The 8049-nt window shown below is 37.9% G+C and overlaps 1 long non-coding RNA gene across 1 annotated transcript; it reads left to right on the top strand.

The window, feature by feature from the left end:
* The first annotated feature begins 3054 nt into the window (after window positions 1-3054).
* LOC105040947 (uncharacterized) lies at window positions 3055-5100 on the top strand. Its single transcript, XR_002164227.3, has 2 exons — window positions 3055-4606; window positions 4760-5100. It is a non-coding gene; the product is annotated as an uncharacterized lncRNA (long non-coding RNA).
* The last annotated feature ends 2949 nt before the right edge of the window (window positions 5101-8049 follow it).

Below are 8049 nucleotides of genomic sequence, written 5' to 3'. Positions count from 1 at the left end.
ACAGCGTGTGGCTGGGCGCGGCCCAACGTGCGGTGTCCAGCCCAAGCCCGGGCGTGCGGGGCGCGACCCAGGCTCATGCACGGGCCGGCCCAGGCCCAAGCGCACCATTGGGAGCCCGCAGCCCGATCCATAGTGGACCGAACGGTGCACAGAAAGCTCCGTGGACCGCATGGGTATTTTCCATGCATTTCTCGCAGTCCACGGTACTGTTTCGTAGATCGATGCGCGATCGGAGGGCGTGGGTTAATCTCGATCTCGATCCAACAGTTTGAAAGATTTTTTGGGTTTTGTTTGGGACTGATTAGGATTCCTAATCCTAATTTAACCTGTTCTTAAGGCCTATAAAAGGCCTGATCTGTGGACAGGAACCTGTGTGGTGGCTTTGTGCGGCGTGATTTTCGTCAGGCCGAAGCCTAGGAAGACAGTGAACACCCGTAGAGAGAGAGGGGCTGAAACGCTGAGAAGAGAAGGAGCAGGGAGGCTCCTGAACAACGGACAGCGGTCGCTTCAGGAATTCAGGGGGATCTTCTTAAAGAGGGAGCTTTTGTGAGGAAGAACTTCCTGTAAGGAAGAAATTGGGTATACGAGGGTTGAGGATGAGATCTCCTTTTATAATATTTATTTTTCTCATAGTGAAGTTTGCATGCCCTATGGAGGCAAGTCCTTTTTTGGCTGATCCACGTATTTGATTGTTTTCTATTTTATTTCTTCTTTTTGCAAAATACAGTATCGAAAAGGTTCTGGGAGGTGGTATCCTAACCAGACATCTACCCTTCATAAAATTCATTGATAGCCAAAGCTAGGTGCGATGAATTGTTTCGTTGCACTTCTAAAGTGGGTAATATGATTTTTTTAAAATTTTTATATAATTTTTTATTAATTGATTGTATATAAATATTTCTCTTTTATATATTATAAAAGAGATGTTCTTTATCCCATAAATCTTATGATAATATATTTAAGCTAAATATTCATTAGCCATCTATATATGTGTGGGTGTGGGTGTGTATATATATAGAGAGTTAGGCTAGAGTCAGGTCAATCGGATTTGGATTAAGATCCGATCAGGTCAAAATTCTATAATAGGAGTTCTACATCAATGATCCAAACTGTTGAATATAATCTACTAACTCAAAACTGTTTGTACATAAAAAAATTATATGATTTAAAAATTTTTAGTTTATACATTAAATTATCAAAAATTGGATAGTCTAAATAAAATTGAATTAAATATATTTTTTAATTACTTGATGCATAGGCTAAGAATTTTCAAATTATATAATTTTTAGTGTGCAAATAATTTTAAGGTAGTAGATCACATTCAATGACTTGGATTATCGATATAGAACCCTTATTGTTCGGTTGTAATCTGATCGGATTTGAGTCCAAATTTGATCGATCTTATCCAAATCTATCTCGTGTATATGTATGTATATGTAATTCTCTTTTTTTTTCCTCCCTATTATATGAGGAAATAGATTTTTTTTTTTTTTTCTGAAGGTACCCCAAATCAGGACTTTGAACCACGCTAAACATATTCAGTAATTTGGGTCCAAGAGTAATTTAATAATCTAAATTTATTCCAAGAAAAATTAAATAATCATTACTTCAGAAAAAAAGAATTTATATAGATATCTATATATACAGATTTAGGATCCACTTGGATGTTCTATAAAATAATCTATGTAATATACCATATACGGTAGTGGGTGGGAATAAGTTAGCGTGAGTTTTCATGAAGAAAAAGATAATTGTCTAAGCAAGAAAATTTTGGCTGCAAAGTCCCTAAAAAGCTAAGATACAGGAAATCACCCCTCAAAGGTCATTCTTTCTTGATGATATCTTCTCTCAAAAGCCATTTGTCATATCGGATACTATTTGTTCTGCAAGTATACACTTCCATTAAAATTTCCTGTTATACATGGGCTCTCCATTTTTGTTGGGCGAAGAGGGAGGCAAGATACCATCCTGTTTTCATCGAGAGAAGAGCAAGAGTTTATATATAGAGAATATATATAGGGAAGTGGCAAGGAGCTAGATTACAATTCAATTTGATTACAGGACGCTGTTTGCAGCAACTAAAGTAGGGAATATATATAAACAGCATCTTGAAACAATATATATATATATATATATATATATATATATATAAAAGAAATGTATCAAGTGAAACAAGTGGTTTAATGTGAGAGATGATAGAACATAATAATAATTTTTAGATCCATATTAACAATTTAGATGAAAATGTGGTTGTTCAAATTGTTCAAATATCTTTAGAATTTATTCTTTTTTTTTTTAATTTTTTTACTGCATGCATATGAGCGTACGCAGCTTATCTGAATCGTTGATATAAATCTAAAGATTATTATTATGTCCTCTCACATTAAGTCAATTCTCTCATTTGATACGTTCCCATATATCCATATGTGTGTGTATACACACACACACATACATATATATATGTATGTATATATATATATGTATGTATATATATGTGTATATGTATAAATATATATATATATGTGTATATATGTATATATATATGTATGTATATATATATATATATATATATATATATATATATATATATGTTTATATATGTATATATATATATGTGTGTAAATATGTGTGTGCGTCTATATATATATATATATATATATATATATAGAAGAGGTTGAAACATGGGAGAAGCAAGGAATAAGGCTGCATCTTCAAAGTTATACATTGGGCAGCTGCAAAAAAATAAAGCAGAATCTCCAAACATGGACTCAGCGTGTTGGACCGGTTGTGGGATGACTATCATAGGATAGATGGTCGCGCCAAGCCCTTAATTCTTCTTCTCATAAGATTTTTACATGTACATGTACGCTCTCTATACCGTGCCATTCATGGTCTCATATACAATCGGACAATCAAATTTACGATTAAAAAGCGAAAACTTGAATGATTTAAAATGCAGCTGCTTGCTGACATAGACACCATCAATCCCCATCACTGAAGCCGAAGCCGTTTCAAGGACACCCAAACTCCACCACCAGCTCCAGCCAAGCAAAATTGTCCAACAGTGGGTATGGGTCCATTAATGTGAGCCCTTATCCACGGAACGGAGAAAAAGGAGAAAGAGGACACAGATGGACAGACAATGACAGCATTTGGGTAGCCTCGGATGCATCCAGAGCATGAGTGAGAAGGGTCTGTGTCCATCTCCCAATGTCACGAGACTGACACTTGGCTCGGGTGAGTGGTCAATTTAAACAGTAACACGTCCGGCCTTTTTCCCCCGGTGGTGTAGATTCCCCGAAGGGTGTCGCTGGTCCAGTTCCACCACCAACTTGTGCCGGTTTCCCACGGTTCCTTTCAGGAGTCTTCTTCACGCGGGGCCACCGGTTAGCTCCTCGTCACGGGCTGCGATCAAGCCTTTTTTCAGCCCCACACAAGGGTTCGTGCTGGCTCGACCTACTTGATCAGGCTGGATCCATCTCAGGCTTGCTGTGATGCCCCACGCGAGTCAAGTTGGGCCACGTCTCGATCTAGCTTCCATTTTTTCTTCTTTTTCTCGAGAATTCAGAAGAAGTAAGATACTTCCCCCTAGCTATATTAAATAAATATACAGTACATGGATATGGATATGGGATGGGCAAACATCGCCCGAGTTTGTGGTTCACCGATAAGGGAAGTCATATGTCATAGCACATGTAGCTAGCCACGAGGCATACAAAACTCCCCACCCACCTTAACGTTAGTAGTACAAGAGTACAAGAGAGAAGATGAGAGTACCTTAAGACCAAATACCAACAAGGAATCTAGCTTCATTTTGATTTAATCTGCAGTACTAGGTGTTGAGACCGTTCGCATGCAGTCTGTTAGAGTTAGATTTGGTCATGGATCTGGTTAGGTTTCTTACCCATTTCCACCCTCGGTTGTTTAGGCTTTGGATGACGATGGGTTTGGCTCTATGCTAGGTTGGGAGTTATCGAATTTCCTGATCTTCTTTATTTTTTTGGGATATGAGTCTTCTTCAAACAATTCACAGGCTTTTCGTATAAACAAAATCTAAACCAAGTATCCATCAGCTACAAGAGAGTATTTACTGTAATCAGATATTAAGTATTCCTGTATTTGAATCCTATGTCGAAATCACCCCTGCCCCGTATGCACCTCCCAGTCCATAACCGGGGATATTTTCGTCATTTAATAGTTCCCGCGGGCCGTCGATCGAGAGAAGCAACCGAAAACGAGCAACGCTCGAAAGAGGAAGGAGGGGGAATGGGGCATTGCAAGCCATTGGGGTTGTTGATAGGGTCGGCCTTCGCTGTGCGGGCCTTGGCGTTTTCTCTCGTCGGCGCCGTCGTCTGGATCATAGGGTTGGTAGCGATTGGCTCCTTGTCCTTTGTCTCCTACAGTCATGGATTTGTGGATCAGAGTGAGTCCGTGGTTTTATGAGGGGGATATTTTGTTCCCTGGCCTCGGTTATTGGATTGCAGGACCATCGTGCTTTGCAGGGTTGACAAATCTGGCCGTGGATCTGATAAAGCTGGCCGTCAAAGTCATCAGATGGTTCATCGATCAGATTCCTCGCTGATTTCTCCAGTCTGCGATCGATTCTGTAGGTGTTCTTCATTTATATCTTTCTATCGTCTTTTGTTCTTTGATTATAGAGAGGATTGCAGATACATTCACATCATCATAATCGTTTTGCTTATAATCTTTTGTCATAATTATTTTTTATTGTTTGTTGTTGTTATAATCATTGATTCAGGTCTTGCGATTTGCGATGGTTCATTTGCCATGCATTATGATGCGATAATTGATTCTATAAGTGGTCTCTATGGTTTTTTTTCGAACATCGCATGTTTGTTTTCCCCTTGTAACTATGGGATGATTTCTTCCATCAAAAAACCACTCAAAAGAAGAAAAAAAGACTTCTTTCATCAAAAAAATTGTGGGATGACTTCTTCCTACTGGTTGTAAATTAGAGTCTGGGACACATGGAAGGATTATGATAATTGTTATTTTTGTTTTTCCAATTAGACACTCGAGGAATCACCTCGACGACCCTGTGCTGATCATGCCAGATTAATGCGAAGTTGTGCTTAGCCATGCTCTTTGGATTGAATTGTATGAGCTAATGCTCTTTTGAACTGAAGGAGGACCAAATCCTTCATGTCATGTTGATTTATTCCCTTTCAGATCTAACTCACATGTAATTTTAGCATGGAAATATTCCAACAAGGGAGAGATTACGGTTTTTTTTTTGGGGGGGGGGGGGGGGGGTGTTGTTGCGGGGCGGGAGAGGGTAAAGAACATAACATGATATTAAAATAAAACAGTGTACAAACTGTGCTGATTACAGAAAGGCTCAGAAAGCCAGCGGGCAGAAGACCACAACACGATAAAACAAGAGAAACAAAGCATAAAAGAGGTACAGTAGAGAGGAACAAAAGCCCAAAAAGGAAACCAGACAAGCTAATAACTTAAAAGAAACTGTTGTGAACAAGGAAGCCTCTGAGTTGATGCCGAAATCATATACACAGAGCAAGTTTGAAGAACCCGCACACCAAGCTATTGTTGAAGAGCGCATGAAAATAGGAACATTGATCAGCAGCAGGAAGCTATTGTTGAAAGGAAATTATATAAACCCGGCACAGATGTTGGACTCTTGTAAGAACAATAAGTAGGCTGGAATTGAGTTGATATCAAAATCCTCTAAGCATGTGGAGTATGAGCAACACGGCAGAAGAGACCAAACATAAACGAGGGAGAAAGGGCAACATTGATGAGCAACAGCAACTGAGGTCGTAAGAAGTATAAGCAGCAATTGAAAGCATCCATAAGAGAAACAATGAATGAAGGAACATAAGTCTGAAAACAGCAGCCTCGTACACATATTTCTAAAGTCCCCAACCAAATAATGAACCAGAGCTATGCGGTAATTTTTGGCCAAAAAGTAATTTATATTAAAAGCTACGTTTTGATGTCAATAACTGCTTTAGGAGAAAGTAATTTTTTGTTTGATTGTCGATATCCTAAAATTATTCTAATACTATAAAATAATTTACTGTATATTTGGTTAACAGATTCAAAAGCCATTTTTGAATGATCAAAAAAATAAATATCTAAAATAATTTTAAAATTATTTGGATATAAAATTTTTTATTATATTTTTTTTTATCTTGATATATGGATGGAGATGAGATGAGCTTAATTGGATGAGATGAAGAGTCCTGATAGACAAAGAAATGGAAAAAAATGACATACGAGGGGTATTGAGGGATAATACATAATTTTTTAAAAAAAAATTACTTCCCGCAAATACGATATTGTGGTACCATATTAATTGAAAAGGAGGAGGTCAGCTCTACGTAAACTATATTTAGAAGAATTTTAAATGCAATTCAAAACTACTTTTTGGTTATAACCAAACACTTAAAATTCTGCTTTTAAATCTAAAATCACTTTTGATGGTTACAAATGCACCCCTAAATATGCACTAAGACCTAGAAGCCATAGCTATGGAAAGAAATCTATAGGAAAATGGAAAATAGATGAACAACAATGAAATCCTAGAGAAGAGGCATCCAACCTGCAAAAAGAAAGGAGAGAATAAGTGAAAACTTTTCCTAGTTCTATGAGCTCTTTTTTCTTTCTCATTTTTCTTTTGTCATCCTGTTTTTTCCTTCCTTTTTTCTTGCCCAAATTCTTTTTTTCATGCAATTTTCTTTTTCCATTGTTCTTTTTTCAATCATCATTTTCCTCTTGAGTCTTTTTTCAATATCTTTCTCTCATGTTGTTATACAACCGTATGGAAAAGAGTGCCTGCAAAGGTTGATAGGAAGTTCTGCAAAACTACAAATATTCAGGTTTATGCAAGATGTCTGGAGAATACTATTAGCTCCAAGATAGTGTTGTATCTGAATTTGGAACGTAGGTCTTGAAGTCCAATAAAGTTGCGACTTAAGGAGCAAATACAGTGGTGAATGACGGATGCAGCCTGAACATGAAAATAACACTAAAGGCAAGCAATGAAGCAACAGGAACTCTAGACAGCAAAATAATATGGAGACATATTGTCTAATGAACTGAACCCCATAGCCCTCTGCATGAAGAAGAGAGATACAACGGTAATCCAAAGTAGTCTCATTAGTCCAAAAAAAAGTCTCCTCGTAATGACAGGTGAGCCATATACTCTACAACTTGATTAGATTTCCGAAAAGTATGTGTTACTTGAAAAAAAACCAGTCTCTGTCTTCTGAGCCCATAAATCTTGCAAGAAAGAAAGATGACTATACAAATGACTCAAGGAATTAGAAATCCATGATATTACCATGAAAGAATCACCTTCTAGCCAAATATGAGCAGTTTGAAGATCTTGTATTGCAGTGCAAACTTCGAGCCAAGCTCCAATCAGCTTCGCTAAAGGCACTAAAAGTGGTTGTAATAGTTTGCAACCTGCATGCAGTATGACACCCTGACGATCCTTAATAACATATGCGACAGCAGCTTGATCAGCCATCACAAAAGCATCAAAATTGATTTTTAAGACTCCAATGGGAGAAGGTAGCCAAGATACAAGTCAAGATTGTTGCAACCACAGTCTGCACTGTGAGGAGCTACCCAAGTACCAACATGGAGGAATGACGCACCTGTATATCAGTGTGCCCATAATCTGTGACGAACACCAAAGCTCTACAAAGGACATGTAATGGAGTATAAACCACTTGATTGAAAATTCTATCATTCCTAGCCTGCTAGGAGTGCTTTCTGTCCATGCTCTACTAAAAGCATCGATAAGTAATCAGTCAAACCCGGCAAAGAAAATGGATAGAATTGCAATCGGCACGTATAGCCCAATTGTTACTAGCAAACCTGAGCAAATGGGCAATGAACAATAGGATGAGCACAGTCTTCTACTTCGTGGGGACATAAATCACAACATTGGTTTTTAGCTAACAAAATACCACAATGAGCTGGGCGAGATTTTGAAGGCATTCTGTCCCACAGTAGTCACCACTAAAACATTTTAACACGAGGAGGAACTTTGAGCTTCCA

This window comes from Elaeis guineensis, chromosome 3 (genome assembly GCF_000442705.2).
Source record: "Elaeis guineensis isolate ETL-2024a chromosome 3, EG11, whole genome shotgun sequence".
NCBI classification, from domain to species: Eukaryota; Viridiplantae; Streptophyta; class Magnoliopsida; order Arecales; family Arecaceae; genus Elaeis; species Elaeis guineensis.
This window is presented reverse-complemented; position numbering and strand designations above follow the sequence as displayed.